We start from the raw sequence: 27676 nt of genomic DNA, 5'->3' as shown, positions 1-27676 counted from the left end.
TGTAATAAAGAGTGGGAAAACAGCTATTTTTTTCCTACTGGTTCTTTTTTTTCATGAAGCAGAAGAGGTGACATCATCTGCTGAAGGGGGTGGGAATTGAGGATTTAAGTAGAACGTTAGCAAGAGCTGATTATGGAAGGGAATAAGAGAAGCTAAGATCAACCATTTATTTCTGTTTTTTTTTTTTTTTTTAATTCAAGTATAGTTGGAATACATTATATTAATTTCGGGTGCACAGCATAGTGATCCGACATTTATATACCTTATGATATCACCACGATGTCTAGTAACCATTTGTCACCATACAGATTATTCTGATATTATTGACTATATTCTCTGGTCTGTACACTACATCCTGTGACTTTTTTAAATTTTAGAACTGGAATTTTGTACCTCTCATTCTCCTTCACCTTTTTCACCCATCTCCCCCACCATTCTTGGCAGTTTAAACAAGCTATGTATACTGATCTACTCAGTTGATTAGATCATGGGGAAAGTGAACCCCGTCTCTGCAGAAACTGGACTTGAAGAAAACCAGATTAGCAGATAAATAAATCATGGACTATTTGGCAGTAGCTTCTTGTATCTGCTCTTATTTTTCTACTTAGATAAAAATGAAGTTTCATTTCATTTGGTGCCTCCTTTTCATTAATTTTGCTGTGGAGTTGTATCTTCTATTTATGGTATTTCATTGTCTTATTTTTTAGTTGGTTTCAAAGGGAGAGTGGAACGGAAATGACATTACTCCTCTATTTTTAACCAGAAGTACTTTTTAATGTGCTTTTTCAGTGCAGGGTACAGAAGCATGTTGGAGATATTTGTGATGTCAGATCACACCTAGCATTGCTTACTGAAGATGTTCCTGATGAGCTTTGAAGATACCTGGAACGTAGCCTTTGTAGCTGGATGGATCTGCGTGGCCTTCAGTAAGTTCTCTGGGTTTCAGCTTCCTTATCTGTGAAGTGGACACATCTATTAGCTACCTGGAGGGTCGCTGTGAAGACTACAAATGCTGTGTGTAGAGTGGCCCCCAGAAAGCCTGGACCAGGGTAGGAACACAGAAGATAGTGACTGTGATTATTAACTGGCGTCTTTATTGAAGTCTTCATACAATTCTAAAGCTTGAATATTATACTTATACTATATAATTGTTTGATTTGATTTGGAGCTGGAGATTACTACATTTTATTTTATTTTATTTTATTTTATTTTATTATTTTATTTTATTTTATTTCATTTTATTTTATTTTATTTTAATTATTTATTTTATTTTATTTATTTATTTTTTTTTATTTTATTTGAGTACTAAAGAGATCGTCCGCTTTTTAGCCAGAGCATTAACTAATATATTCTAGAGCAGAAGTCAACTTTTTTTGGTAAAGGGTCAGATAGTAAATATCTTGGTTTTGTGTATCATATGGTCTTTGTTGAATCTACTCAACTCTTGCTGTGGGAGCAAGAAGCGTGTGGCTGTGTTCCCAAAGAACAGACATCAGGCCACACTGGCCCACAGGTTGTAGTTTGCTGTTCTAGACACCAGCGGTTTCAATATTACATGACACTTGTCACCTCTTTGCCATTTACTTACCTCATAATGATTACCTCTAATGATTTATTTTATAGATAAGGTTGCTTGTATTTTTCAGTGGTGTTTCAATCATGGAATTTTTTTTTAATGATCTTCAGAATGTTCCATATTTTTTCCAGTTTTATCAAGGTCTAATTTTTGATTGCAGTTGTATAATATTTAAAGTGTATGATATGATGATCAAACATGGAATTTTTATTGTTTTGAAAATGTTTACTAAAATCTCCTTTATAGATTTACTCAAATTGCTCAAAGAAATAATATTCAGAAAAAAATCAGTCATGATGTAATAACAATCAGCTCCTAATATCCTAATCTAAGACATAATAGTCTGTGAACTATATCTACAGTTGTGTATCTGTGAAATATTATTTAATGTATATAGGCTTTTGGAATTTTTCTCTCTTTAAGGATCATTTTAAGGGACATTACTTGTTTAGTGGGTTTTGGATTTCTTATTGTATTTGGGTTAATCCGAGTCCTGAAAATAGAGGCAGCTTGTTCAGAAGGGACCCTGCACAGTCCCCTGAGTGGTCCTGTTTGGCAGCTCTGTCTTCGAATTTGAGAGATTCTAACAAGCATTCAACAGGGAAGACATATTTAACATCTTGAGATACTGACATTTAGGTGACGAGGGGAAGAGACGATACAGTTGGACTGTGTAGATGGTCATTGACAGCTTTGCGCAAAACAAGCCACTTATTACTCTCTTTTCCTTAGAAGAGGTTGCCCAAGTTGTGGTATGAAACGAATCAAACAAGGAAGGAAGTCTTTGGTTTCTCAAATTTATTTAGGTGAAGTGGCATTTGTATGCTTTAATATAAATTTTACCCTTTCAGTAGATACTTTTTTCTGTGTTACTGTAGTAACTACTGCAGTGCTATATACACAGTAGATCCTCAGTAAATTCCTATTAGCTCCCCAGCCTTTTAATCTATTTATACTATTAATATTTATATTAGGCCCACGAGCCAACATGCTTACTCAGTAGACTGTCATTGTTAAATTTTAACATATGTCAAGTAGAAATCAAAACTAGTGTAAATAAAATGCTCCCATATTTTTGTGCTCAAACATATCCGTGACAACAGCCATAAGAATCTACCACAAATGTAACATAATAGCCACAAAAATAGTTTCAGTGAATGTTAACCTTTTAAGAAGAATGTAGTTTATTTCTTTGTCTAATAACATGACAACATCATAGCTCAAAATGCAGAGCCTCATTGAGGAGAACTTTCTTAAATTTGATGGACAAGAAAATGCGGTTAGTGATTTATAATTGGTGGGAATTGAGAGAGAGTGCCTTGTTATCCTTGAGGTCGTATTAGTGGAGTAGGGAGAACAGTCAAAGACGCTTATGTTTCCTAAATTGAGTCAGTTTTTTCAATGACTATTTGCATGTCGTTTTTAAGTATCAGGAACTGTACTTGTTGTTGGGGATCCAGTTTTGAACAAGACAGAAAACCAAATCCTGGTCCTCATGAAGCCCATAGTCTTGTAGGTAAGACAGTGGGTACCTGGGCCATAGGAATGCATGATATCTTGGAACAAGTGACCTCTAAGTTAGAACACATACTTAAAATTTCAGGAAAAAAAGAGATCTGATGGTATTGCCAAACGCATTGGATTTTACATATATAAATGCTAAGGGTTTTTTAAATCTGCTGGTCACTTTGCTGAATGGTTTATATCAGTTAGCTCATTTACTCTTTACAGCAATGCTCTTCAGTACGTCTTATTATTCATATTTTGCAGACAAGAGAATTAACTGTTAGAGATTGAGTAATTTGCCCAAGTAGCAGCCAATAAGTGGAAGACCCAGGGCTGGAGGCAAATCTGTCTGTCCCCAGCTGCAGTCATGAGTAGTATGCAGATAGGGAGGCATCTGAAGAAATGTCTCCATCTCAGAATCAGTGTGTTAAGCTCAAAATATTAAAAGAGCATGTGTAAAACTAGAAAGAGATAAGGTACTAAGGACCAGTACCTAGAAGAAGCATAGACTTTTAAGGGTGTCCTGACCTGAAAATCCTCTAAGAAAGCCTGATAAGCAGAATAAACTGAAGTTAATGGAAAAGGTTAGAATATTCAGGTACCACTAGAATATTATTACTCTAGAATGTAGACTCCAGGAGGGCAGGGGTTTTTGTCATTTTTAGTTAATGCTGTATCCACCTGGAATCGTACCTGGCATGTAGCAGGTATTCCCAGTTGATACTGCAATCTTAATCTTATCATGGCCACCAGAATCAACGAGTTCTTTCCTGAGAGCCTTGTGGACAAGATGGAGAAATGTGATTCCACAATTAAACTAAAGAGATTGGATTAATGCATTGATATAACAATGGATGGAGTTCTCTAGATTTGTCCCATAGGGACCTCTTGACCCTATACTGATCAACTCTTTCGCATGTGTTTTCTATAACCAAATTCAAAAATTCCCAGGGGCCCCTTCCTTACACAGAAACTTAGTGTGTAGAACACAGCTTGAAATGACAGGAAAAGGGCTCTGAAAGTCCCTCTACTCTCAGTGCTTATACAGAATCATTTGTTGCAATGGCATAGAAATATACAAGGCATGTTTATGAAATACGTGCGTGAAATATATTGGAGGGAGAGATTAGCCTGATATTAATTTCATTGAATGAATGAAAGAAATTAAAAAGATCACAATAGCTTAGCAGGTTGTTCTGAAACCAAGAAGGATTTTTGAAAACATGAGATGGAGAAAATTTGTGTTGACAGTTTTTTATGTAAAATATATTTGGGATTTAGTTGACTGTAAACTCCTTAAGAGCCTACTGTAGGAACTGGCTATTCAAATTAATATAAGCTTTTCAAAAAAAGTAATAAAAAGCAAAAGAGATGGATCAATACAGGTAACAGAACCATTATACTAGAGGCCAGAGTGATCGCATTGTGCTTTTGTGTCCATGTCAACGTGTTCTGCTTTGAGTGGGACATTTATACACGAGCAGGACATGGCCTGTAAGGGAGTCTGCTCTAGCTGTAGTGTTGCCTGGATTATGCCATAGTTATAGTCTCATCACCCTGTAGAGAGTTTTGCCACCTTAAAAAATAATTTTTATTTTTCAGTTTTAGGTTCACAGCAAAATTGAGCAGAAAGTATAGAGAGTTCCCATATTATTCTTATATACCTCCTGTTTCTATTCAAGCACATGCCTCCGCCAGAGTGGTACGTTTGTTATAATCAATGAAACACCAATGACACATCATTATCACCCAGCGTCCACAATTTGCATTAGGGTTCACTCTTGGTATTGTACATTCTATGGGTTTTGACAAATGTATAATGGCATGTATGTAGCATTATAGTCTCATACAGAAAGTTTCACCTACACCCCCAGTCCTCTGTGTTCTGCCTTTTCATCTGTCCCTCCCTCAAACCCTGGCAACTGCTTGTCTTTTTACTGTCTCGATAGTTTTGCCTTTTCCAGAACCGATCAATTTTTCACAATGTGACCAGGATGCTTTTTTTTAAGATGATGACCTTCTCATTCGCTCTCTGGTTCTCCGTCGTTTTCAGCATCAAGGCTAAACGCTGTGCCATCTGGCAGTGAATGAGGTGTTTAGGTTCTCTCCTATGTGTGTGTGTGTGTGTGTGTATTGCAGGACCACGCGCATGCATGCACGTACCTTCATAGGGAGACCAATCAATAAACAGTGAAACTAACAATAAGATGAGCTATGTGGCAGAAGGCACCACAAAGATGATACAGTGGTGATGGGACAGGGAGTGTGTGAAGAACAGAGAATTTGTCTAAGGCAGTGAAATTGGGCTAAGGGTGAATGATGAGGGGTTCACCATTAGAAGATCTTGGGGATGAGCCCTCTGGGCACAGGAAGTAGCAAGTGCAAAGGTCCTGGGCAGGCACCAGCCTGGGTAGGTTGAAAAAAACAGAAAGAGACCAGAATTCTGGCGAGTGGTCAGCAAGGGCATTGGTTGATGAGCATGTCAGTGGAAGAGAGAAAAGGAACTAGCATTTATCAAGGCTTTTAATTTATGTTTTTGCCTTTAATTTTGAAGATATTAGAAATTATCCCTTTTCACTAGATGAAAAGAACAGAAGATCATAGAAGTTAAAATACTCGCCCAGGTTCTCACAGCCAATGGCAGCAGAACTGGGATCTGAACTCAGTTGTGTCTGATTTGAGACTTAGCTTCCCACCTTTATGTAATTTCTTTGCTGAAAGAATTCGGGACTTATCTCTGCTGAAAAGCTCATCCATCAGTGTCCTTTATTCATTTTTATTTGCATAGTAGTTATCTCTTTTTATAGGTGTGATATCATTCAGCTTTAGAAAGTCAACTGCCAGGAGTCACAAACTATTTTAATCTTACATTCTCTGCTGCACTTAGCCAGGTTTAAATGTAAACCCATCAGGGCTGAATTTCAGTGGTAAATAAAGGAATTGATGTGCCTCTTAGCAGAAGCTCCTATATGGTAAGGGAACCGATGAGGACTTGTGGGTAGCAGCTCATTATATGTAACCCTGGAGTTTGTATTTTAATTTCTCATGTTGAAGGCCCCGAGGAGTTTAACAGCATATGCCAAACAGAGTAGATGTCTTATATTGTAAAGAGATTTCTGTGTTCCTTAGGGGAAATGATCTCATTTACATTTTAAAAATAAAAATATACGCATGAGATACTGAGGTATGGTGGTTCACCTCTGAAATACACAGACATGGTGGTCTGCCAGATTATCTCGATAAGGAAGCACACGGAAAAGAATGTGCCGAAGGCTACCCACTTCATAAACTTCTGGAATTGCAATCACGCCTTGGCTAGGGAAGAATGAAAAGAAAGCAGGTTTGAACCTTCAGGTTGGAGTCTCCCAGGCTTTCTTTTTCTAAGAAAATCCTCTCATCTGTTAACTATAATTGATATCACAGTTCAGATATAGTAGCTGAAATATGCACTTTGCTCTTATGTGAGATCTGCCATGTTTCTATTAAGGAAGGAGTACGATGCCTCTTTCTGGTGGGCAAGAATAATTTAGAGTTGTTCTGTATTATGTTTAATTATGTTTGATCAGCGTCCGTCTGAGCTGAGGTAGCCTGGTGTCAAAAAGGTCTGTGGAAAGTGAGGACAGATATTCGGACTGGAAAACAGCTGTGAATCAATGAAGCGGACTTTTTGTATTGCAAGTTTGGAGACAAACTTGTGGACTGTGTTATAAGAACATATAATTAAAGGAGCCCAGTAAAAGTGTTACCAAACTATAGTTCATATGTCCCATGCTTTGAAAAGCCAAATCTCAAAATATTAATTTGGAGTAAGGAAAGGTTTATTGATGGAGAAGGTGCCCCCCGAGAAGATGGGGGACCTTGTTGTGCCTCAGATTCATCCTTCTTGCTGGACCAGGCCAAGGGTTTTTAAGGTATTAGGGAACAGGTGTGTGGAAGGGCTGGTGGCCACGTTTTAACTGGAGGACCTTAGAACTTGGCCATTTATGGTAAAGGGGCTTTAGCATCAATCTTCCTGGACAGTGGACCCTTGACTTCTGAAAGGGTCCCCGTGTTCAGGTTCCAGTCACGTCCTGGTCCTTTGGTTCTGTGTGTGTGTGTGTGTGTGTGTGTTGGGGGCCTTCGGTTCCAGGTGGAGCTAGAGGTCAGTCTGGGCATGCTTTAGCTGCATGACTTGTGGGTCTGATTGGTTGTCTCTGATGAACAACTCAGTATCTTGTTAAACAGGACAGGGCCATTTTGAACCAGTTCTGTGTTTACAAAAGTGCTGTGGGAACAGGAGCAGTAAAGATGGGAGAAAGTAGTGAAGGTAATACAAGGACTCTGAGGTGAAAGGACAGAACAGGAGATAGCTCAGGCAGCATCGAAGTGCAGACAGGACGGGAAGGATAAAATACGGAAGCCAAGTGCCAGAAGCCAGTCAGAGGGCCTCATAGCATGGAAACCAGTTAGAATTCACCCAGGAAGACTAAGAACTGAGCCGTGAGCAGTTGGGAGGGAAGCTGGGCGAGACGTTGAAGTCACGTCACTGAAAGCACTGGGTCAGATCAGCCCCACGATGGAGGAGTGGGCAGGGGATGAAGAGTAAGAGAAGCGAGGCATGTGACCAGTTTCCTCTGATTTCTTGTCTCTGAACTTGTTTTGTTCTTGGTAACGGGCACAAAATATTTTCAGGCTTCAATTTAAAAATGTGGTTTCAAAGGGCCAAGCAAAGCAAGTGGAAGATGAACTGTTTTAAGGGAGGTCGCCCTGTGCACGGTCATTTTGGCTATAGCTTGGAGCTCATCTTGAATGTTCTGCTTTCTTTTTATTTTTCTCCTTGCCTTCAGCAAGGCCTCTGCAGTTTGGCAGGTGGTGTGTCGTCAGGCATTAAAGTGCAATGGAGAGCAGGCTGGCTTTCGATTTGAGTGCTGTAGCTTTTGTTACTTGAAGTACCAAGGCATTATTAGCTAGTCAGATTGATAGGTTGACTGAATGTTCCAAGAGTTAGGTAAGGGGGTGAGGTGGGAAGTGGATTGTGCTTTGCAGCTGATTGCTCTCAAATAGTTATTTCTTTTCTCAAGTTTTTTTCCCCTTCTGTGGCAATAACCACAAAACACGCAATCCGTTTGTATCTCATTTCATTATGTTGCAGATTGTAAGTGCTCTTCTAGTCTCAGATATAAATCACTTACGCTTTCGTATGACATTTACTGTTTTCAAATTCAACATAAGTTGCTCCATGACAACATAACTGACAAGCCTGTGTTATCCTGGCAAATGACTGCAGTAGATACTGGCATGCTCTGCTCTGCCATGCTCATGCCCACCTACTGCCATTCACTCAGCTTCTTTGGCAAGGAAGTTCCACAAACAACAACAGTAATCACCATTGTTCATATCCGGGAACAAACTTACGGAGAGTCTCGTGCTTGTTTCTGAATAGGCCAAATGCCAGTCTGATGAAAGTAACTTGGCGTCTTATTTAATAAGAGAGAAATGATCATGTGGGCCAGATGGGCTCTTACTTCTACCAGCATAGGTTTCATGCTGTTCTGTGTAGCTTTGGATTCATGTGTTTTGTCGTGTCCAGGTGTGCCTCCTCTCTTGTTTTTCCACATTTCCTTACATGGGACATCACACACACAGGTGTGCCTTCCTCTGTCCTCCCACTCCGGAGCTGGGTTCCCTGTTACCCTGGCCGATTTAGGGTCATTTTACAGGCGAGGTCAAGGTGGTACAGAGATTTTTTTTTCTTCCAAAGAATGTAAACTTTTCTTCTTTTCCAGTTATAGCAGGATAGCAGAATGCTATTTCAATACCAGCCTTGTTGGTGCTCTGAAGGACGTGTGTACGGGTGAAGCCAAGATAGGGCACTGTGGGGATGGAAGGCAAAGTCTCAAGGTCGGGATCTGCAAAATGTGTAGCGATGAGATGGTGAAGGTCTCTGCTGAAGAGGTAAGAGAAATCGGAGGAAGAGGAGCAGGTCAGAGGAAAGCGTGGTGGACTTCTTTCAGAAGGGGGGTTGGGGAAAACAAGGTGGAAAGCTGTCCAAAATACTTCAAGAATAGGATTTACTAGTTGACTTCAAATTATCGGCAGTGATTTGAAGTAAACTCTTCCATTACTTGAATTTTTTAGTCACATAGTCCCAGTCTTCTCTGTATGCACGCTTGTCTCGGTGGCATTTTGGGGAATGGAGAGATTGGGGGTGGTATCCAATATAAGGTGATGTAGTGTGCAAAAATATCGTCACATACTGTGTGGCAAGATGTTCCCAAATCAGGATGAATGAAGGGAATACAGAAAGTCGGGGCCAGGTGCGCCTAGGAGAAAAGTAAGTGTTTCCCCAGAGAGACTGTAGGGACACTGGCTTTCCTGCAGTAAGGGAAAAGGGTTTCTGGTTTATTCATTTGAATTCAAAGGCAGGGTGACCTTGGCTGGCATCTTGGCTTTTCGCTATACTTCTTGACACATAGTATCTATGGTAGTTAAGTTGACAGGGTCCCTCAGGTGCTATTTAGTGTTCATTATGATTCAGAGGCACATGGGGTTCAGGACACCAGAGCACAGGGTGGGGCCATTGTTGGAGGGGAGGCCAAGTGGAGGGTGAAAGTGGATGTGCCTGGTGGACTGGGGCTGGCCATGTCTCGTGGGTGACACGTCCTCTTCGTAGAAATGAGTCAGGATACTCAATCCCAGAACAAATCCCCAGAAGTGAGGGAAGGAGCCATTTCAGGGTGCAGTCACACACTGGCCCTGTTCTGGTCCCAGGGACTCTTATTTGGTAACCTGTGAGTAAACACATTATGCAGCCTAAAAGGTAACTGGGGACAATGCCAGCTGCTTGTGTAACTCAGGAAGGAAGGTTGCATTAAGAGTCACACAGAGATGATCTTTTCGCCTCCAAGTGAGACCCCCACAGAGTGGGGGCGTGAGGGCTTTGGGGCAGCAGTGCCCAGCTTCGGGAATGGCGGCACTGACTGCAAGGGGAGACAGTTGTGACAGCATCAGTGATGGAGGGAGAATGTAGGCAGGCCCAGGAGCTTTACGCGGACCCTTTAATCCCCAAGAGAGGCCTCTCTGTGGTCAGTGCTCCCTTTGCATTTCCTGGCACCTCCCACAGTCAGGAGAACAGCACGCAGCTAGGAGGGCCCAGGGCTAGGAGGGCCCAGGGCGTTTCACAGCCAGCCTGTCTGGTTCCAAAGCCAGCTCTTGGTCACTACACTCCCGTCTGGGCACTACACGCGGTGACCAGCATGTAACAAAGTCCTGTGGTGGGACTCAGGGAGGAAGGGAAGCCTGGAGAACTAAGATTTGTTTATTTATGTCAGGTGTTAACCAGACTGGTGAGCACACGGGCAGCATTGCCCGGAATCCCGTGGCGGGGCTGCAGTGAGCCCTGTGCTGTCGCACGCAGGAGGCAGAGGTTTCATGGTCACCAAGCAAACACACAGTGAGCAGTCTCTCGTTGTCTGCACCGCTGTGGGACTTTCGTTATGAGTCACACGAGGGTCCCGACCTCCAAGAACTTTAGGGTAAGGATACAGAGAGATGATATTGAACATGCCACCCCAAAATATGCCACTCTGGCATATTGACTACTCTGAATTAAAGTTCCTTAAGAAACAGCAGGTACAAGAAGAACACTTGTCCTCCTTCGTCCCCCTGAAAGCAGGAAATGAATCTCCTACGTGAAGTTGTCTTCCTTACAGCAGGAGAGTAGAAGCCATCCTGTCACCCTCAGAGACAGGAGATCCAGGGCCGAGGAGGCTGTAGAAAGCAGACCTCTTACTTCCTCTCTAATTTGCTACCCCCAGCCCAAACCCCTTCCTTTTGTCAGTTCTTCTCATATTCATTCTTTCTTTGGCTGAAAGGTATAAAAGCCGCCTGCTTAGGTCACTTCTTTGACCCTCTCATATTTTTAGGGCTCCTGTATGACTGAAATTAAATTTTTTTATTCTGTTAATTGATTTTACATCAATTTAATTATTAGGCCAGCCAAAGAAAATAGAAGAGAAGAAGGGAAAAGTTTTTTTTCCCTCTACAACATGTACACAATGATAACATGTAACCCAGACATTCGACTCTCGAAAGTTTCACATGTGGGTAATCAGGGGTGGGAGAGAATGCCTTTGCCAGAGAGTGGATGGTAGGGGACGGGCACCGAAGGGATTGGAAAGTGTGTTTTACTTGGTGATTGAAAGAATATTCTTATGCTCTTCACTTGGCATGTACCTAAAGGACAATGATTTTTCCGCAGCCCCAACACTCGCTCTTTTGCAACACCTATGTGACCGAGAGCTGTAAGCATCGAGCTAAAGCCCCCATTTCTCTTGCCGAACTTCTCTCGGACTTGCTTAAACTTCCTTTTCATAAAATCAGAACCACAGAATGTACTCCCCTGGTGCAGCTTCTCCTTAGGTCATCTCTCAGAGAGCAGAGGGGAACCACTTGCCTCCCATGCATGTAACGTTCATGTGCCTGTTTTCCTTTTCCGCCCTGACCAACCTGAGCACCTGTGAGATCGAGTTTATAACACCCAGCAAGCTCTACTGGATGCCAGAAGGCGAGGCAGTCCCTCATCAGGCTGCTCCTTCTGCTATAGCAACCAGTAAGGTTTTTCTTCTTCTCATCTATTTTCTTGGTTCTCTTACTGATGGCACCTCAGCTCGTGGACGAAGAATGCAGCAGTGTCTTGGAGGCCCTTGCTGCTCTGTGCCCCTGGCATCTGCAGATCCTTCTCTTCCCCAAGACCCGGGTACCATTATTTTCCTAGTCTGCCCACATCTACCGGCAGACCCAGGCAGAGCCTTCCTTCGCTTGCAGCTCTTGCTGGTCTGGCATCACGAGGACCGATTCCCCGTTTTAAGCCGTCTGTGACTTAAGCTGAAGCTGTTTTCTCAGTGTCACTCGGCCCTCTGAGTTCTGCCTGCCTGGCATACCTCTCAGTGTTTCTCTTGTTTTGGGGCTCTGGACAGCTGACTCTTTTTTCAGAATGTATACCTGCCCTCTCCCTTTCATGTCTTTTTTATCTTGTCTTCGGTCTTAACATTATTCTAGTAGGATGAATTCTGTTTTAATCAATAATTTTTTTTTTTTAACTTTTATTAGCATTTATTTGAGGCTGATTTCCTCCCAGGCCATAAGTTTTTGTTTCTTCAGTTTCTTCTGAGATATCTTTTTCTTCTGTGCATCCTTCTCTTCTGGTCTAGGGACAACCTGCCCTTTTTCAGTGAGGATGGTCTCAGTATGGCACGGAGACTCATTCAGGGGTTCATCCACCCACGAGCTCTGTAAGGTCTGCATCACATCTTGGGAGCTTTGTTTGCCTGAATATACTCAATGATCAGAGAATCTACACCTAAACCCTTAAGTTCAGCATTCCTCCCTGCATTTTTAAGTATGTGCAGTGAAGATTCAGCACTCTTTTTGGGCCACGACCGTGTGTGTCCAGCCTCACAGTTTGGCCTGGGCTCACCTACCAACTGCACCGTTGTAATGACATAATGGCACTATTGCTTCTGCAAAGTGACATCCTCCGATACTTGGTGGCTTTTTGGATTTGCATAGCCTTGATGGCCTGGGCAATTTCACGAGTGTTCTTAAAGCAAACATGAAGATTTGAATTTCTTGACTTGCAGGATTTGTGGGATCTTCTTGGTCAAGTGAATGGAGAACCATGATCAGAGGTCACCTCAGGCTGCTTACGGGAAGAAGCAATCGATACGCATTTCGAGTCCTGGATGCCTGTTCTGGACTGAGTCATCCTGTGTCCTGTCAGGCCTCATTATGGAACTCTTCATTTCACAGAAAATAATTTTTAGTTCTTCAAAATTTTGATCTTCTTGCTGTTTTGCTTCCCAAAAGAACTAACCCGAGGTTTCCATTTCTCTGTGAGGTCGCAGCAGCAAAAATATTTGACCCCAGAGAACCCCCCTGCTGCTTCCTCAAGGACAGTAATTCATTAAAGCTCAATGGATGATTGTTGAATAAAGTAGTAAAATCAAGGTAAGGAAGATTAGTTGATGACATAAAATATGCTCATTATGTAGTGTTAGATTATTTTAAAAAGTACCTTACAAAGGTGATGCAGAGTAAGAGCTAAATTTTGTTTTAAAAGTTTATAGCTACACAAATCGAAAGTGAAACTAGAAATTCAAAATACCAAAAATTAACAGTCGCTCTCTGATTGAGGGAATTATGATCAGTTTTTATTTTTTTCTTTTGGCTCACATATTGTCTAGATTTCTCATGCGGAAGTATTTCTGTTGTAAAAGGAAGAAAAGCTTTTATATAAAATGTAACTTTCAAAGATGCCTAAAACCCCACATCATATTTTATCACATCTTGCTTCATTTTCCCCCAAATCAATTCACAACTACTTTTTGGAGAGGGACAATTCTTATGGTGTCAGAATTCAAATACATTGCCATAAAGGGGCACGGATTCTTTCCCAGTGACTAGTGGGCGACGTCCACCAGCAGGGGAGGAGACGTGAGGGAGAGGGTTTGCTGTGATTTCAGAGGGTTAGAACCTAATCTAGAGATCAGGGAACTGACCCGAAAGGGGTATGTCTTTACAGAAACCATCGGACTTCTTAATTTTTCTGTTGACGTGGCAATCCTTTCAGGCACCTAACACACATTGATTAAGCATGCACTGAGGGCCAGGAGCTGTTCTCCTATCAAGTCCCTCCTTGCTCTCCTGGAACTTAATGTCACCAGGACAGGTAGAAGAAGCAAGCACGTAGCAGTAAGAGCTATGAAGAAAAGAAATAGACTGAGGGGGTCTCGTGGCTTGGGGAGTCTGGGAGGACCTCTGTCAGAGGATGATTTTTGAATACAGACCCAAACGATGAGAAAGAACACATCATGTGAGGCCCTCAGGGGAGACTGCTTTAGGAGGAAGGAATATTGCAGGTGCAAAGGCCCTGAGGCATGAATGAGCTTGACCTACCTGAGAGAAAGCAGAAAGGCTGGTGTGAGGTGGACAGCGAGCGGGTGGTAGAATGGCAGCAGGTTAGAGAAGTGGCCAGCTCATGCAGGGCCTGAGAGGCCTCGCTCAGGAGTTTGTTTTTTCCACTTAAATGTGATGGGTTGCAGTGAGACGGCCTGACTGCTATGATTACTATATTATGTGTTCTCTAACTGGCAGAAATTTCCTAGAGTTATAGTAGGGACGGGAAGGGCTGAAGAAACTATCTGCTACCATTCTTCAAAAATTCTATTAAACTCAGCTATGGGAAATTTAAAGTTTTATCAACCCTATTTAGGGATTTTCTTATACCGAGGTAAGTGGTTTGTGCTCAGTGTGTGTGAAAGTACCTCCTAGAATACTCTGTGGGTTTTGTCCCCCTTGGAGAGAACAGAGTTAAGGCTTGATAAATAACAGTTTCATCTGAAATTGGAAAATCATATCTGTTTGGGAGCAGTTATTATTTGAAAACATTACTACAAAGTTGGATAGTAAAATAGTCTCTATTTTCATAAATTTATTAGTGGGGTTCAGGCTCTTCAGAAAGTAAGTACACAGATTTCAGGGGAACTGGATTCTAGGAGACATATTGTTATCATTTGTACTTGTGAATACTTCAGATGCCTTTAGAAAACATTTAGTTTTCCAATTTGGTTTTCCAATTATTTTGAGAAATAGAATAATTTACATTTGCCTGAATTTTCCAGTTGTTTTCTGTACGAATAAAAACAAATATTTGTAATTGAGCTGTTAGCATCTTATATTAGCTAGTTACCTTAATAAACGAGTTGTGTAATACCTTTACCTTGGTATCTGATCCTTATGTATTGAGAAAAAGTATTAAATATGTATTTATAAAAGAGGCTAACTTAGGAAGACTGCTGCTAATTTTGGATTTCTGTTTTTGTATCAAGAATAAATTGAGTCTAGGGAAAATTATTCCACTGCTCTTAGAGATTTAGTAAATAACTAATTTTAAGGTCTGTGGCATCTTTAGGAAATGAAATCTTCTGGTTGTAAAACTTTCCACTCTTCTTTTGCTTTGTGTGGTTTAGAACAGAAAACTCTTTCATCTTTCTATGTCAGATTCTAATCGCTTGGGTCAGGACTGGCAGATAGGTTTCATTTCATGGGCCAGCCCTCATCTACGGGCTGTGGCTGCTGCCAACGGTGTACTGAGGGGTTCTGCACCCCTGTTCTTGACCCATGGGAGAGAATGCAGTGCCCTGTGAATGGCACCCCTCACCCTGCCACCCCCAGCTAAGGGTAGCTTTTGCTGGCCCTGATTTAGATCCTACTGAAGACGTGTGTCTCAGGTTTTGTGTGACCTGTGCAGAGACAGTAGTTCTTGACCCCATATTCTTGACCCCATAACCTCGAGTCTCTGCTCTACTTTCTCCTGTTTTTTTATCGCTTCTCTCTAATGTCTCTTGGTCTCTCCCCTGCTGGCGGGTACTACCCCAAGTTTATGAACACTCTCAGTGGCCGCCAGTGAGCAGAGCACCAAGCCAACCCTTTCCCTTGACTTGTCTTTTTGTGCCACACTCTCTCCCCACTCTTTGGGACCCCTTGTCCTACAACCACTATGCTATCACCCTGTCTTCATGTTCCCCTTTGAACTGAAACTTCTTAAAACAGTCAACACTGAGAGCCTCCATGTCCCCAGCTCCCATTCACTTCTCAACTCATAGCACTTTGGCATCTGCTCCCAACACTGCACTGAAGCTACCTTCGCGGACATCACCAAGGGCTGTCCAGTTACTACATCAATCAGAAATTTCTGCTTCTTATCTCACTTGACTTTCTGTAGTGTTTACCACTACTGACCACTCCTCCCTGGAAGCCTGATCGTCCCTTAGGTTCTGAGATCTTGCTGTCCACTGGTTTTCCTGGACTCTCTCTGACTTCTTCAGTTTATTAGCTTCTCTTCAGCCTATCTCTGGAAACACTGTTGTTCTCCAGTTTTCTAATCTGGGTGCTTTTCATCCGCAGATGTCCACTTGCTGATGATCTTAAGTCTATTTTTCCACATCATCTTTTTTTTCCTGAACTCTAAGACTGGCATGTCCAGCTCTCTGCCAGCCATACCCGCTTGGCTGTCCCATAAGCATCTCATTCCAAACTGGCCCCAACTAAATGTATTTGTTTAATAAATAGTGAATATCTACCATTTGCCCACTGTGTGCATATCCCTATACTCATGGAACAACATCTGATCACCAACACAAACTTTCTCTTTGTTCTGTATTTCTTATGTCAGAGAAATGGATCACTATTACCCATCCACTCAACCCAATCAAAAGCCTAGACTTTTCTGTAGACCATATAGTCTCTCTATGCTTCCACTTTTGATTTGTTCTCACGTCCTGTCATTTCTGCCTCTTGATTTATTTCCTCCTGCTGGCTAGGCCATCGCTGTGGCTCAGGTTCTGATCATTTCTAACTGGGATGGCAGTCGCACCTCCTGACTGGTTCTCCATTTCTCTCACCCCTCCTCAGCAATGCTGTGCATGATGGTCAGTCTAGCACTGTGACCTATTTCAAACCACCCAGAGGCTTCCTGTTGTCTGGCCTTGGTGCGTAATTTTCATTTGTTTCTTGGGCGCTGCTGTCTTGTCCAGTCTTATCTCATTCATCCAGCACATTCCCCCTTGTTTATTGAGGAATCACAGTTTATTGGAGCATCAATATAAAGTCTTGCATTTTTCCTTGTAACACACTCTGTCAAACCCCCTTTCTCAATTGGATAATCATTCTTTAGAAATTTTTATCAAGATTCCACCACTTTCTGGTCATCTTTATTATTAGAACAGCTCAAATTCAGTACTTAAGAATCAGTTTGATCTATTAATTTTTTTTTTTTCCCCTCAAAATCAGTTTAAAGTTTGCTTAAACTCACTTCAAGGCAGTGGGACATCGCTTCTCCATATGTCTTCTGAGCTCTAGCTGTTTTACTGCTTGGAGTACGAAGAGGCATTGGAGAAGCAGAGTCACTCAGACTTAGTGTGAGGCTGGTGGCCTTTGCGGATGTGGCTTCCATGTAGATTTCTCCTGGCCCTCCCGTCTCCGAGGAACACCCCTACAAGAGTAGCCAGTCCTGTCCTGATACCCCCAACATTATTCTCTCAAAAACTTTCTCTGGTTGTGAATACCATTGCTTGTTTTTATGAGTCCTGTCTTTGCACTGGTCCTCACGTTCCTTCATGTAGAGCTACCAAACACCAAGGTCATCTCTCAGACCCTTCCAGTTCTCATACCCTTCCAGGCATACACTGTCAACACTACTCCAACAGGCCTGCCGCCTCCAGAAAACTCTAGACCAGAATTCGGCATTCATCCCTTTGTCCAAATACTCTGCTAAATGTTAGGGTACTCATGACAAGCACCACTTCCTTTCTTTTACTGGGGTACAGGGACTGTACAGACTCACACCCCCCTCTCCCAAGATGTGTCTGAAAATGTGAGCGATGTTGCCTGGAGATCGCGGGTGGCGATGGTCACAGAACAGTGTGGATGTATGTACTCAGCGCAGCAGAAAGGTGCTTGGAAACGGTTAGGGCTGTGCATTCTCCATCATGTATGTTTTACCACATAGAAGAAACAAAACATTCAAATAGGAAACACCAGAGCGATCGGGGAGGCGTCCTGCAGTTGAGCAAGTTTGAGCTGCGGAAGGAGACGCCAGTGTAGACGCCAGTGTTCCCTTCTTACCTGTTCCCTCTGGGTTCTGGGATGGGAGAAGCCATCCAGCTGTTCCCTCTTTGCCAGCACTGAGGCCCCACGAGGCTGGTGACTTTTCTCCCCAGGCTTTCTTTTCCCTGGGAGTGACAGTTTCTTGGTTGTTTCTTGGTTGGGGCTATTCTGACCGGACCCTTCTTGGTAATGGTGGTGAGAATGAGAGTCGCCCATCTACTTGACCAGGGGCTGTTTAGAATGCGAGGTATTTGTCATTTTTTCATCTCTGCTCTGGGGATTAGCCTCAGTTCCAGAATAAGATAATCTCACTTGACATTCTCTTCCATGAGTTTGTGTGGGTATAAAAAAGTATAAAATGGGAAATGCTGTAATAGAGGAATGGAGATATGTAGAAACCGAAGTTCTCCTGTTGCCTTGTCCCTTTCAATAACTGTTCCATATCTTCATTTAGAAATGACAAGAATAAGGAAGGTCTCCCCTGCCCAGAAATGCACTTTTGTGATTCTAATTTGTATGTTTCTTTCTTTTTTTTTTTTCCATATTGGTCTGAATTTGATATATGATTGGTTTAAGATCCCAGGCTGAAATTCAGAGACAGAATATGGATCTGATTCCAGTTAGGAAGCTGTCAGATGTTGAAAATGGGGTGGGGGTTACTGTTATGACTATTTCTTGGATGTCCCCCTCTTCCCTTGTGCCTTCGTGCCCTTGCGCCTACAAATACACAAATACAGTTGACCCTCAAACAATGCAGGGTTAGGGGCACCAACCTCCTGCACGGTCAAAAATTTGCATATAACTCTTGATTTCCCCAGAACTTAACTTCTAACAGCTTACTATTGACTGGAAGCCTTACGGTAACATAAATGGTTGATTAACACATATTTTGCATGTTCTGTGTGTTATATAGTGTATTCTTACAATAAGGAAGAGAAAACAAATTTACAGTATTTATTGAAAAAAATCCACATATAAGTGGACTGGCACAGTTCAAACCCATGCTGTTCAAGAGTCAGCTGTGTAGGATTCCAAGGGAGACAGCTTAGACTGGAACTGAGGTAACTCTGTAGTAATCGGATGCAGCAGGTAAGTTTCTAGGATACCTAACTCAGGTGTTCATGGGTGTTCAGCTCACTCTTTAATCAGTCGGAGTGGGGAGGTGGCTAGGGTCTCATCTGGGTCTTAGAATTCTCTTTCAGAACTGCAGATTAGGGGTGTTCTGGACTGTGGAAGGTGAGAACGTGAGCTGTGGACTGGAAGAACTCCACAGGTCGTGATGAGGCGCCCATGAACTTCGTGAACTTCCTTGCGCCTCGTTCTGCTGCAGTACCAGCATGACTTGAGTTGGGCCATTTGGAAAAAGCAGTTACTGTGAAGCCAGCATGTGCTAGGCCAGCTGTATGTCATTTTTAGAATATGGTTTTAGTTCTCTATTTTGAGAATGCACTTTATTCAGTTGCCAGTTGGTCAGCATTACTGAGAGAGACTCTATTCATCAGAGGTTATGGGGCAAGCTCGTTTGAGAGGGAGATGCAGTGATGGCGGAAGCATTAGGAAAGCAGTCCTTTCAAAGGGACACAGTTGAGTTTCAACTTGAGATGCCAGAATGTTCTGCTAGACAGCAGCTGCCACCCATCATTCAGATTTTTTAAATATATTACTGAGAGCCAAAGTAAGGAATTCTCAAAGTATTCTGAGTTATTTTAGAGATTTGTGAATGATACTTTTCATTACTATAGGAAGTTGTTTGGTAGAAACCATTGTGTAGTCTGATGAAAGATGCTAGCTCCAAACTGGGTGGTTAGACGCTTCCTCCAGGAGTAACTTACAGCAAAAGCAAAATTTCCCTGTTATCTCAGGGTGCCAGTTTTGACACTCAGAATGGTCTATATTCACACATTTAGAACAGAACGAAATTTGATAAAAACGAGTTTTTTTAGACTACATTTTATGAGTCCCAATAAATGAATATTCTTGTGTAACTATCATTACAATCAAGATATAGAACATTTCCATCACCCCAGAAAGTTCCTTTATTCTTCTTTTATTCTCCCCACTTCCTACAGGCAAACATGGTTCTTTTTGTCACCATCGGTGAGTTTTGCCTGTTTTAGAAGTTCATAAAAATAGACTCATTTCGTGTGTACCCTTCTATCTGGTGTTTTCATCTAATCTGTTTGGGGGGTTGATCCTTATAGTTGTATGTATCAGGAGTTTTCTGAGCTTGTGGATCTGTAAGTTAATTTTTTCCCCAAATGTGGGAAATTTCAGCCATTATTTCTTAAAATGTTTTTATCCCACTCTCTCTTCTTTTGGGGGTTCAGTTGCATCGGGTTACACTCTTGATATCTTCCTCTATGTCACTGAAACTCTGCTCCCTTTTCCAATTCTTTTTTTTTTTTCTGTTTTCCTTAGCATGGATTTCTATTGATATGTCTCCTACTTCACTTTTAATTCTCCACTCTGCTTTCACATTCATCTATTGAAATTTTTATTTCTGATATTATAATTTTTATTTCTGGAGTTTTCATTTGGCTTTTTTCCCCATAGTTTCTCTGTTGAGATTATTATGACTTATTTTTTACTTTAAGTTCTTAAGCATATTTATCATAGCTTCTTTAAAGTCTTAGTTGGCTAATTACAACACATCGGGGACTGTTTCTATTGATTGCTTTTTTTGCCCTTGATTATGGGTCACCTTTACCCATTTTTTAATGGGAAGTAATTTTTGATTATATACACATTGCTCTGTATAATGCATTATAGAGACTGGACTCTTATTTTCCTCTCATGAGTGTTGTGTGTTTGGTCTAGAAAACAGTTTAGTTAGTGGCTTGTCACCTTGATCTGAGGTATGCTTGGTCTTATGCTTTCTTAAGACACATCCCTGGAAAGCCCTTAATGTCCCCTCAACCCTGTAGAGTAGGACTCAGACTCCAAACTTCAACTCCCCAGTGATGTGCAGCAAATTTGCTTAGCTCGTTCAGACTGCCAGCGGTTTCTTTCTTCTGAGCTCCTTGGAGCTTTTCTTGATGAGCACAGCTACAGAGATTAGCTAAGAATTTTAGGGACTTTACATGCAGGTTCAGGGGACTTCTCCCTTCTTTTGTGGATGTTCTCCCTCAAATTTCAGCTACTCTGAGAGTGCTGAACTCAACTCACTGACTTCTCAGCCCAGTACTGTACATTTCTGCTCAAGTCCTCTCTGCCCTGCATCAAAAGTGGACTAGGAGGTGCCCCCAGGGGGAAAGCCAAGCAATGTGGACCTCACTCAATGAAGGTAGTTTCGTTGTTTTCAGGTATCTATCTAATCTACAGTTTCTGCCTATTATGGTGGTTCTCTGGTACCTTCAACAGATTTTTTAAAAAATTTGTTTTGTCAAGAGATACAGTTGTTATCTTTCAGATAACACATGAGGAGCCAGTAGCAGCTTAGTCAGAATAAACTACTTCACCATTCCTAAAAATTGACTTCCAAATGAGTTTTAAAATCAATATTTTGTATCGTACACATAATGAAGTATGAAATTTGGGGGATGATCAGATAAATATTTACAAATACATTTTCCTTCCTCTCTGGCCTCATCTTAGTTCTCCTTGCCTAGGAGATTTATGTTTAATACTTGTTTTTCTGCGTGTCTCAGCCTTCTGTGCTGCATTTTTCCGTCCTGCATTCCTGACTTCGCTTGGCACTGTTCCTGATTGCAGCGCTCTTCACACTAAGCTGTGATAATCAATCTCCTTGTTGTACACCCCTTTGGGCTACATGGGAGCATGAAGGCTTTACCTCGTAAATAATATCTAGTTCATTATTTGGCACATAGTAGGCACCTAACACCTAAGTGTATTAATAAATGAATAAGTGAATGGGAAAATTAAACAAAAGGGAAATATTTGAAATGGAAATTTGAAACCTAGATTTTTGTGAAAATTCCATTTTTAGGGAGGACTTTAAATGGTGATTTTCCTATATCGAATTTTGTTGTAAGTTATCAGTATAAGTATATAAATTTATACAGTTGGAAAAGCAGGGGAAGGCCCTTGTTCACTGCTTCAAGCAGCTGGAAGTTCAGAGGCAAGCCAGTAGGGGAAGGAGCCATTAAATCCTGGACTCATCTTCTCTTTTTTCTCCTAGACTGTAACTCAGGACAGGACTCTGGAAAAATATTAAAGCACTAATGCATGCCAGAAGAGAGGGTGACAGTGGTTTTATGCCACTTTGTTTGTATCACATAGGTTACATTTTAACCTACAATGAAAGCTCCATGTAAGATAACTCAAACTAGTTTATAGTGAAAATTCCAGTAAGAGGACATAAAAGCCTAATGTTAATAAATGGTCTGCTTTTTCTTTTTGAAATCAAGATGACTGACATAGGAAAAAGAAATCTTAGGACAATCTCTGGACCTATCTGCTCATGCATAAACTGAAGGGGATTAAATTTAATTATTTTACATTCTTAATTTTTGCTGTGTCATTAACTGAGAAATCTGCTTATTCCTTCATTCATTTATTTCTTTATGTACAGTTATTTTTTATACACATACTACATACTAAGCGTGGTGCTAGGTCCTGGATACATGTAGATGAGTCACACATAGTTCCTCCCGACAGAGGCCTCGGAAAACTATACTATACGTTGAAATATGTAAATATTGACATATAAACAAAGTACTATAGGAATCCAAGGAAAGAATATTTAAGTTTGCTTGAAAAGAGGTAGGAGTATACCTGGGAGGAAATGACTAATGAATTAGAACTTAAAAATAAGGGTGAAGATTTTTTTTTAAACATCAGGTAGTGGGAATACCATCCGATCTCATATGTGGAATATAAAGAACAAAATAAAAGAACAAACAAAACAAACAAACTCACAGACACAGGGATTATTTAGAGTTTGTTATGGTCTCAGGAGACAACAATATAGGGCAAGTATTCATAGAAATTATGACGATTTCCTAGAGTATTTCTGCTTCTATACTCAGCTAGCAGAGTTGAGTCAGAACTGGTCCCTCTGTGTCCCAAAGTTTCTACTGGCTCCTCATGTATAAGATGCTCTGCCTCCTTGAGACCTTGGACTGGCTCTTCCCATGTTCTCAGGTCTTTTTTCCGTAAATATTTTCATGGCCAAATCAGATTCTAGAAGATATGTATATATATTTTAATATATGTATATTTTGATATATATTAAAATAGAATTCTAGAAGATATATAGATATATATATATTTTAATTCTCTCATTTTTCTTATGAGTTTTTAGGAAAAATTAGGTTCAATTTTGAGGTAACATTTTGAAATAAAATTAACTAAGATAAAAAAAACACAACAACTCAGAAATGATTAATTAATAGGTAGATGATTCTGTTTGAAGTCATCACAGGTGAATTTTAAAGACTGTCTTCACCTTGCAGGATTTCACGCCTTTTTAATGAAAGTAATACGGATGTAGATATGTGATTTTATAATCTACTTAGTGTCAGTGGATTATTGAACATCTTGGTTTTTAATATGTTAATATTAAGAAGCAGCAGATTAATGGTCTTTCAAAATTATTGTCACTTTACTTTGTTATCAATGAGTATGTATTCTGTTTCATATTCCTACAGCCACATTTGACTAATAAGGCATCTTCTGAGATGCTTGAATATTATTTTAAGGCTGGTATACTTAGCCCAAAAGTAAATACAAGAATTTCATTATAGAAACTGAAAAATGAGAAAATACAGAGATGTTTGCCAAAGGACATGTATTTAGTAGAAAGAAAATTTCTTATTTCTGGTTATAACTGGGAATATTAGGAAAATGGGGGGCTTTGCAAAATATCTTATAGAAAATATGTCTTGACTTTTATGTAAACATAAACTTTAAAATGAAGACACTAATATACATCCTTAAGTGTAAATTTTACTCTATAAAAATATATGATCTTAGTTAAGTGGGACATTAGCTTTGTTCCTCTATATACTCCTTTTTTCTCACTCCATTTTTAATCAAGTTGTTTCTATTATAATGATCAAAATCTGATTCTGATTTTCTAAATCCATAAAACTAACTTGGATTACCTATGGGAAGCCTGTTCCCAAGAGAGGACGTGTCTCATTAATGTTTTATAAGGGAAGATTTAGTGCTGGGATCTGGAATAGGGGCTGTTTCAATATACTTTCATTTAATTTTTGAGCAGAAAAATCATTTTCAGTGACTTTGATATGAGAGTTAAACTGTACTTTGTATTTTAGGTAGACCAGTGATTTGCTGCCGCTGTTTCACCAGGAGGGAGATTTGCAGAGGATTAATAAGGTCGGAGGAGTTTTAGTTTTGAATTCATCACATAGAGTACATAGAGCACTGAGGTAAAAAGTAGCTTGCAACTGAACTTTGGAGGATGGTCGTTTTTATATAAATTTTTAAAATTTGTTATTACAACATTATTGTCACAAATCCAACAGGAGTTTCACAGTCAAACTTTCTTTGTTGCATGCTTCAGAATATCACTCTTCTATTTTAAGCTTATAGTATAAGTGTGACTTTAGAGTTCCAGTGTTCTAATACCTGACTGTATCATTCCTCCTGAGGTAGATGGAGTGGTAGGATCAGATGTGTATCAGCTTCCATGTTATTGCCTTTCCTCCTCTTTCTTCTTTGATTTTGGAAAAACAGTTACCAAGGTTGGTTCGAGACCTTTGATGACTTCTCTCACTCACAGATTCAACTATTTTAGCATTAACCTTTGTCCTTCTCTCAGGGATAGAGATAACTTGATACAACTCATCACAGAGAAGGAAATTGAATGTGAAGGAGCAAGAGAAGTAAACTAGAGAGAAGCAGTATCATGACTTTTAAGGCAGAAAGAATGGAAATTCCCTCTGGGTATTGTCACACAGACTCAGATTATAAAAGCAGATAAAAATGTTTTATTATTTTAGTTTCTTTGTCTGGAAGCATAGAGATAGCCAAAGAAATGAAGGACCCTAAAGTCTTACTTGAGAAAGAACTCTGATAATCTTGTTAGGCAAAATTTAGATCGTTTGCAGAATGCCTTCTCTTTTTACCTCTTCTACTTGTAAATATATTTCTAAGTACTTTCTGAATTTGAGCATCTGTTTTTCACCTGAAAGCCCACACCAAATACCTGAATGATTTGCTGATTCTTTTATTGCCAAAACATTAGTCCTCAGAAATTCCAGGGCACCTGACCTCCTTCCCTGGCTCAGGATGTCAGATGTCCCTCATGTTACCCTTCTGTCTCTAAACCTCTCATGTATGTGGGGTCTCTGACTTTCATGTATGCATGACTCCCACATGTACATATATAATCAAATTTGATTATTTTCTCTTGTTCATTTGTCTCACGTAGATTTAATTATTAGACTAGCCAAACAAATCTAGAACGGTAGAGGAAAATTTCTTCCTCCCCAACAAATGTCTAACAGGAACCGCACATTTAGCAAGTGTATAGCATACCTCCAGTTTCTCAAACTAAATCCATTCTTAGTTAAATCCATATCTTAGTCATCTCAAGTAAGTGGTTACTTGATTTCTTCCCCACCTTCACTCTTTGTATGCAATCCATCATAAGTTTAGACAGCTCTATGTCTAAAAAACATCTTAAATCTCCCCTACTTTTTTCACCTTTCCATTTTCCACTTGGACAAGTCCCCTCCATGTCTCACGTGGACCTCTCCAATAATGTGTTCCCAATTTCCAGTGGAATAAAATCCAAGCTCTTCGTTACGGCTTTAAGAATTTCCACATTCTGATTTCTCCCTCTTCTTCCAGCTGATCCCGTTCCACCTTCCTCACCAACCTCTCTACCTACAGCGACCTTCCTTCTGTTCGTCGGTCAGGCCATGGTTACTTCCTGAACTGGGGCCCCTTTGAACTTCCCATATCTTCCATGTGGAATGTTCTGCTCCCAGTCTTATCACTACTAGCTCATTTTGTCATTCAGATATCAGCTGCAGTCTACACAAGTGGTCCCCAATCATGTTCCATCACATTCTCTAACTTATTTTCTTTATAGAACTTAAACTACATGAAATGATTGTACAAACTTTTCTTCTGGACTAGAAACTCCACGAAAGCTGAGAACAAGGACTTTGCCATTTTTATTCCTTATTATAGCCCCAGGGCCTAGAACAGTGCCTGGCATATAGTAGCATGTACTCAATAAAATACAATAAGTGGATATGTAAATGAACATGTAGAGATATATTCACAAATATTAAAAAGATAGCTACTGACTATAATTAATGATGCTGTATATTTATTTGATTGAAAGTTGCTAAGATAGCAGATCTTAAAAATTGTCATCACAAGAAAAAAATTTATTAACTATCTGAGATGATGGGTGTTAACTCATTCGGGTAATCATTTTGCAATATATACATATACATCAAGTCATTATGTCGTATACCTTAAACCAGTACAATGTTATGTCAATTATATCTCAGTAAAACTGGAAAAAACACTCTATTTGGAGGTTTAAAAATAGCTTTTCTTGGGTATGGAAAAGCTTCGGACTTGCTAAGACTACCAACTGACACAGATAAGGAAGGAAGCAAAAGACAAATAGTTTTTTGAGTTCTAAGCTCACGGGGAAAAAAAGGCCAAGGTAGGGAAAAGTCTGTGTGTTCAAGTGACTGGAAAAGAAGTCAAGTGCCAGTGTGAGTGGTTTTGTTATTAGTATGAGCGTGCGAGGCTCTGTGTTACTGTGCCTTCCTGCCAGCTGCCATTTCGCTGGGACATTAAGGCGTCAACTTGAAAAGGCTACTTTCCCGTCAGTCTTAAGCAGCAGTCATTGCTTTTACTTTAAAAAAGTGAAAGTTTCAATTAAGTTTTAAAAAGTAAGGTGATCTTTGAGATGTAAATAATATGTTAAGCTGTAGTCAAGTGTAAAAAGCTGAGTACATTAACGTGGAATGTGCTGTGCGAGCGGTAAATGGATATGCAGCCTCCCGTTGCCGGAGGAGGACTTTTGTCTTGTCTTTGCACAGAAGAGAAAATGCAAGGGAGTCTGGGTCAATTAATTGCCTGCCAGGGTACTGCCCTATCTATTTCAGGCAGGGAAAACTGGAGAGGGCTGACTGGTTTGCTCTGTAAGTAGCTTCTTGATGAGGGAACTCAGTTTCAAATTCCTAGAAACCTTATGTGTTCATTTAATCAGATTTTGGCCCCGAGGAGAATTCAAGTGAAAAGAAATTCCACAGGTAGAAGATGTGGAAGTGGAAAGCTGACTCATTCAAGCCCTTGGAGAGGCAGTGTGCATTGGTGAGAGTGCATTCTTGGGGTTTACAATGGGCCAAGGTTTTCTTTTCCAGATTCTTTCACTCAAGAGCTTCTATGTCTGAATTCCAGTGGTAAGGAGGCCCATCTCAGGCCTTTCTTCCCTCTGTTATAAGGGCCTCACCTTTGTAGTTCTCACCTATACCTGAGAAGAGGGGACAGTCCTAAGTTGGGAAGAGGTCTGAACACAGGTTTAGCAAAGGCCTGGATGGGAAGTCTAGCTTTAAAATAGGCTTCAATCTCCTCCTTTTTCAGTATTTACTCCCTATTCTGTCGGGTTGACTTGTTACTGAGACATCAGAATAATGAGCAGAAAGCCTCATGGAGGGTCAGAGGAGCCACCGTTTGTAGTTATAGGTGACCATTGGTGAGGACCACTGCTGAAATGACTTGGTTACACTTTATGAATTGTTCATCGTTAATGAACATTGCCACATAGCTGTACATAGGTGGGGTGGTGCTAGGCAGAGCCTGGCTGCGTTCCCAGTGGTAATGGGAGATTTGAACTGAGCTCAGGAGTTCTGAGGAAAATGAGTCTTTAGTCTGAAGCAACTCAACAACAATATATGGTAGATCTGTTTTTAATTTTTTCCCCTTCTTTATTCCCCCCCCACCCCTCCCCCCCCACCACTTCCCACCCCTGACCTATGGATGTTGCTGTTC

At 40.6% G+C, this 27676-nt stretch overlaps 1 long non-coding RNA gene across 1 annotated transcript; it reads left to right on the top strand.

Moving 5' to 3' along the window:
* On the top strand, positions 1-27616 carry LOC120619153 (uncharacterized). The gene is made up of 3 exons (XR_005657380.1): positions 1-926; positions 8848-9016; positions 23968-27616. It is a non-coding gene; the product is annotated as an uncharacterized LOC120619153 (long non-coding RNA).
* The last annotated feature ends 60 nt before the right edge of the window (positions 27617-27676 follow it).

Source organism: Pteropus medius, unplaced genomic scaffold (genome assembly GCF_902729225.1).
Source record: "Pteropus medius unplaced genomic scaffold, Ma_sr-lr_union100, whole genome shotgun sequence".
Lineage (NCBI taxonomy): Eukaryota > Metazoa > Chordata > Mammalia > Chiroptera > Pteropodidae > Pteropus > Pteropus medius.
The sequence above is the reverse complement of the archived record's forward strand: the minus strand, read 5'-3'. Positions and strand labels throughout refer to the sequence as shown.